The following is a 6,232-nucleotide window of genomic DNA, read 5'->3' on the forward strand; positions in this document are numbered from 1 at the left end:
GTTCAGGACCTCAGAAAGGGGCGAAGGTTCACCTACAACAGGACAAATCAAATTTTGTTGGTCACATGGTTAGCAAATGTTAATGCGAATGTAGCGAAATGCTTGTGCTTCTGTTCCGACAGTGCAATAATATCTAACATGTAATCTAACAAATTCACAACGACTACCGTATACACACAAATGTAAGGTGATGGAATAAGAATATGTACATATAAATATATGGATGTGCGATGGCCGTGCGACATAGGCAAGATGCAATATATGGTATAAAATACAGTATATACATATGAGATGAGTAATGTAAGATATGTAAACATTATTAAAATGGCATTATTTAAAGTGACTCGTGATACTTTTATTAAATCCATTTATTAAAGTGGCCAGTGATTTGAGTCTGTATGTTGGCAGCAGCCTCTCTATGTTAGTGATGGCTGTTTAGCAGTCTGATGGCCTGGAGATAGAAGCTGTTTTTCAGTCTCTCGGTCCCTGCTTTGATACACATGTACTGACCTCGCCTTCTGGATGATAGCGGGGTGAACCGGCAGTGGCTCGGATGTTTGTTGTTCTTGATGATCTTTTTGGCCATCCTGTGACATTGGGTGCTGTAGGTGTCCTGGATGGCAGATAGTTTGCCCCCGGTGATGTGTTGTGCAGACCGCACTACCCTCTGGAGAGCCTTGCGGTTGAGGGAGGAGCAGTTGCCGTATGAGGCGGTGATACAGCCCAACAATATGCTCTTGATTGTGCATCTGTAAAAGTTTTTGAGGGTTTTAGGTGACAAGCCACATTTCTTCAGCCTCCTGAGGCTGATGAGACGCTGTTGCACCTTCTTCACCACGCTGTCTGTGTGGGTGAACCATTTCATTTTGTCCATGATGTGTACGCCGAGGAACTTAAAACGTTCCCCTTTCTCCACTACTGTCCCATCGATGTGGATAGGGGGGTGCTCCCTCTGCTGTTTCCTGAACATATCCCGAATGAGCCATGTGTCTGTGCAATATATAATGTTACAATCTCTGATGTCTCTCTGGAAGGCAACTCGTGTCCAATTTCGTCCACCTTGTTGTATAGAGACTGGATATTGGCGAGTAATAAGCTCAGAAGCAGTGGATGGTATGCTCGCCTTCTAAGTCTGACCAGGAGGCCACTCCATCTGCCTGTCCTGCGGCGACGACATTGTTTTGGGTCGGCCTCTGGGATTAGATCCAATGTCCAGGGTGGAGGTCCGAACAAAGGATCCGCTTCGGGAAAGTCATATTCCTGGTCGTAATGATAGTAAGTTGACGTCGCTCTTATATCCAATAGTTCTTCCCGGCTGTATGTAATAACACTTAAGATTTTCTGGGCTAACAATGTAAGAAATAATACATAAAAAATAAAAAAATTACCTCATAGTTTCCTAAGAACTTGAAGCGAGGCTACCATCTCTGTCGGCGCCATCTTGCATTCATCTTGGCTGTATGGGACAACGACCCACACAGCCAAGACAATGCAGGAGTGGCTTCAGGACAAGTCTCTGAATGTCCTTGAGTGGCCCAGCAAGAGCCCGGACTTGAACCTGATCGAACATCTCTGGAGAGACCTGAAATAGCTGTGCAGCAACGCTCCCCATCCAACCTTACAGAGCTTGAGAGGATCTGCAGAGAGGAATGGGAGAAACTCCCCAAATACAGATGTGCCAAGCTTGTAACGTCATACCCAAGAAGACTCGAGGCTAATTGCTGTCAAAGGTGCTTCAACAGTACTGAGTAAAGGGTCAGAATACTTATGTAAATGTGATGTTTAGGCTTTTTATTTGTAATAAATTGGCGAAAATGTCAAAAACCTGTTTTTGCTTTGCCATCATGGGGCATTGTGTGTAGATTGATGGGGGGGGGGGGGGGGGGGGGATATTTGATACATTTTAGAATAAGGCTGTAATGTAACAACATGTGGAAAAAGTCAGGGGGTCTGAATACTTTCTGAATGCACTGTAGGTGCCATTTAGGATGCACACAAAGTCAAGCCCGAAGTTGGAAATATATGCTGGCTGACTTTTTACAGAGAAAAAGTCACATTTAACAAATACATCATACTGTATTTAATAAACTGTATTATGGAAATAAATTCTAAAATAATAATAAAAAAGTAAATTTTTTGCCACGAAAATATTTGTAGTCTTACCAGTTCGTACACCACAGGAGGTTGGTGGTACCTTAATTGGTGAGAAGGGGCTATTGGTACTGACTGGAGCAGAATACGTGTAATGGTATCAAAACCATAATGGTATGGAAAACCATGTGTTTGATGCCATTCCATTTGCTCCGTTCCAGCCATTATTATGAGCCGTCCTCCCCTCATCAGCCACCACTTTCGTACACCCCCTTCTTGGCTGAGGATGATGGATTGAAAAAGAATGTTGGATTCCATTGTAACTGACACTCATTTGAATTATGAAATTATTTGCATGTATTTGGTGGAAAGAGCATTCCAGTGTAATATTTTGTTCTGTTTTACTTAGAAATAATGTAAAAATTCGGACACATAATATAATTCCATGTTGGAACCCAGATGTCATAATAGGACTATTTGTTTTGTCCTACCTAAAACAGAACCAAACATGCAACTTTTTCAACAAAGAAACATGCTAACTAATGTAGTTTTAAAATGTTTAATTTTTTTATTTTTAAATGTTAAAATATATTTGTTGGTATTGAATAAATATTATTCACTTGCTATTATTGTCATTTTATGTTTGCTTATTGTCTAACTCTAGGTCAAAAAACGTTTAGGTAGTTCATAGTGCAGAATGAGCTTGGAAGCTCATTTATTATTATAACATGTACTGATGGAAATAGTGGGTCATTTTTTCATTCAATTTTGACACCATAGAGCTAGCTAGAGTTTAATCAACAGGCCTATGCAAGTGTTAAAATATTATCTGATTTGGATAAAATGCCATAAGCTAAATTTACTCCATATTTTCGTCTGTATGTGCATGTTTATGTACTGCATTATCAATTTCTAAATTCATGTTTTGCGTGTTCGTGTGTGTCTGTGTGTGACAGCGAGATAGAGTTAGTTTGTGGTGATTTTGTTGATTGGAGAGTTTTGTTGATGTGAGTTGGTGCCTGTTTGATAACATCTGGTTTACAGCAGATTTAATTAATTAATTAAATTAAATCCATTAAAGGGGAAATCTAGGATTGGTACATCCATTTTTGGACATTTTAATTATTAATATATAGCCATTGATTCTTGTATAATATAACTTAGAAATGCCCCATGCGCAACTGTTAGAACCCAAAATATAAGCTTGTTTTACTCCATTGTTTGAAGACAATGTAATTATAAAAAGCTTCATTAAATAGTACCCGCAAAACACCAGTCTCAACGTAAACAGTGAGGAGGTGACTCCAAGATGCTGTCCTTCTAGGCAGAGTTGTAAAGAAATAGCCATATCTCAGACTGGCCAATAAAAATAAAAGATTAAGATGGGCAAAAGAACACAGACACTGGACAGAGGAACTCTGCCTAGAAGGCCAGCATCCTGGAGTTGCCTCTTCACTGTTGACGTTGAGACTGGTGTTTTGCGAGTACTATTTAATGAAGCTGCCAGATGAGGACTTGTGAGGCATCTGATTATCAAACTAGACACTCTAATGTACTTGTTCTCTTAATCAGTTGTACACCGGGGCCTCCCACTCCTTTTTCTATTCTAGTTAGAGCCAGTTTGCGCTGTTCTGTGAAGGGATAGGACCATAGCGTTGTACCAGATCTTCAGTTTCTTGGCCATTTCTCACATGGAATAGCTTTCATTGCTCAGAAAACGATTAGACTGACGAGTTTCACAATAAAGTTATTTGTTTCTGGCTATTTTGAGCCTCTAAACGAACTCACAAATGCTGATGCTCCAGATACTCAACTAGTCTCAGATACTCAACTAATGACCTTCTTGATCCAAATCGGTCAGGTTTCAAGACTAGTCATTCAACTGAGACTGCTCTTCTCTGTGTCACGGAGGCGCTCCGCACTGCTAAAGCTAACTCTATCTCCTCTGCTCTCATCCTTCTAGACCTATCGGCTGCCTTTGATACTGTGAACCATCAGATCCTCCTCTCCACCCTCTCCGAGTTGGGCATATCTGGCGCGGCCCACGCTTGGATTGCGTCCTACCTGACAGGTTGCTCCTACCAGGTGGCGTGGCGAGAATCTGTCTCCGCACCACGTGCTCTCACCACTGGTGTCCCCCAGGGCTCTGTTCTAGGCCCTCTCCTATTCTCGCTATACACCAAGTCACTTGGCTCTGTCATATCCTCACATGGTCTCTCCTATCATTGCTATGCAGACGACACACAATTAATCTTCTCCTTTCCCCCTTCTGATAACCAGGTGGCGAATCGCATCTCTGCATGTCTGGCAGACATATCAGTGTAGATGACGGATCACCACCTCAAGCTGAACCTTGGCAAGACGGAGCTGCTCTTCCTCCCGGGGAAGGACTGCCCGTTCCATGATCTCGCCATCACGGTTGACAACTCCATTGTTTCCTCCTCCCAGAGTGCTAAGAACCTTGGCGTGATCCTGGACAACACCCTGTCGTTCTCAACTAACATCAAGGTGGTGACCCGTTCCTGTAGGTTCATGCTCTACAATATTCGCAGAGTATGACCCTGCCTCACACAGGAAGCGGCGCAGGTCCTAATCCAGGCACTTGTCATCTCCCGTCTGGATTACTGCAACTCGCTGTTGGCTGGGCTCCCTGCCTGTGCCATTAAACCCCTACAACTCATCCAGAACGCTGCAGCCCGTCTGGTGTTCAACCTTCCCAAGTTCTCTCACGTCATCCGCTCCTCCGCTCTCTCCACTGGCTTCCAGTTTAAGCTCGCATCTGCTACAAGACCATGGTGCTTGCCTACGGAGCTGTGAGGGGAACGGCACCTCCGTACCTTCAGGCTCTGATCAGGCCCTACACCCAAACAAGGGCACTGCGTTCATCCACCTCTGGCCTGCTCGCCTCCCTACCTCTGAGGAAGTACAGTTCCCGCTCAGCCCAGTCAAAACTGTTCGCTGCTCTGGCACCCCAATGGTGGAACAAACTCCCTCACGACGCCAGGTCAGCGGAGTCAATCACCACCTTCCGGAGACACCTGAAACTCCACCTCTTTAAGGAATACCTAGGATAGGATAAAGTAATCCTTCTAACCCCCCCCTTAAAAGATTTAGATGCACTATTGTAAAGTGGTTGGTCCACTGGATATCATAAGGTGAATGCACCAATTTGTAAGTCGCTCTGTATAAGAGCGTCTGCTAAATGACTTAAATGTAAATGTAATGTAAATGTAGTCTAAAGAAGGTCAGTTTTATTGCTTTTTTAATTAATACAACAGTTCTCAGCTGTGCTAACATAATTGAAAAAGGTTTTCTAATGACCATTAGCCTTTTAAAATGATAAACCTGAATTAGCTAACACAACGTGCCATTGGAACACAGGAGTGATAGTTGCTGATAATGGGCCTCTGTACGCCTATGTAGATATTCCATAAAAAATCAGCCGTTTCCAGCTAAAATAGTCATTTACAACATTAACAATGTCTACACTGTATTTCTGATCAATTTGATGTTATTTTAATGAACAAAAAATTTGCTTTTATTTCAAAAACAAGGACATTTCTAAGTGACCCCAAACTTTTGAACGGTAGTGTATAATTTTGTTCTCATGGATGGTCAGTCCTTGCATCCATATGTGAAGTCCTTGCGTCTATGTATTTGACAGTGGTTACCTTTCTCCTGCCCCATTCCTCAGCTGTTAACCAAATTCAATTGTGGGGGAAATGCTTTGTTAATGTTTGAATCCCAGTTTTCCTCTTTAAAAGGGGTCAAACTGCAGGACTATTCAATGATCCAAACTCACTCTCATAATTAAGAAGTACATATCTCATAATAATGACTTACTATTTCATAATAATGACTTACTATTTCATAATTGATTTGCAATCCCATGATGACTAACTATCTCATAAATATGACTTGCTATTGCTATCTCACAATAATGACTTGCTATCTCATAATTAAGACTTACTATCTCATAATTATGGCTTAATATCTCACAATAATGACTTGTTATCTCATAAATATGACTTGCTATCTCATAATAATGACTTACTATATCTTGATTATGACTTCTCATTACCGACTTACTAACTCCTAGTCATAATTATTTTGGTGGGTGGCGGGAACGGGCTTCCATGCA

Source organism: Salvelinus fontinalis, chromosome 19, assembly GCF_029448725.1.
Source record: "Salvelinus fontinalis isolate EN_2023a chromosome 19, ASM2944872v1, whole genome shotgun sequence".
Taxonomy (NCBI): domain Eukaryota; kingdom Metazoa; phylum Chordata; class Actinopteri; order Salmoniformes; family Salmonidae; genus Salvelinus; species Salvelinus fontinalis.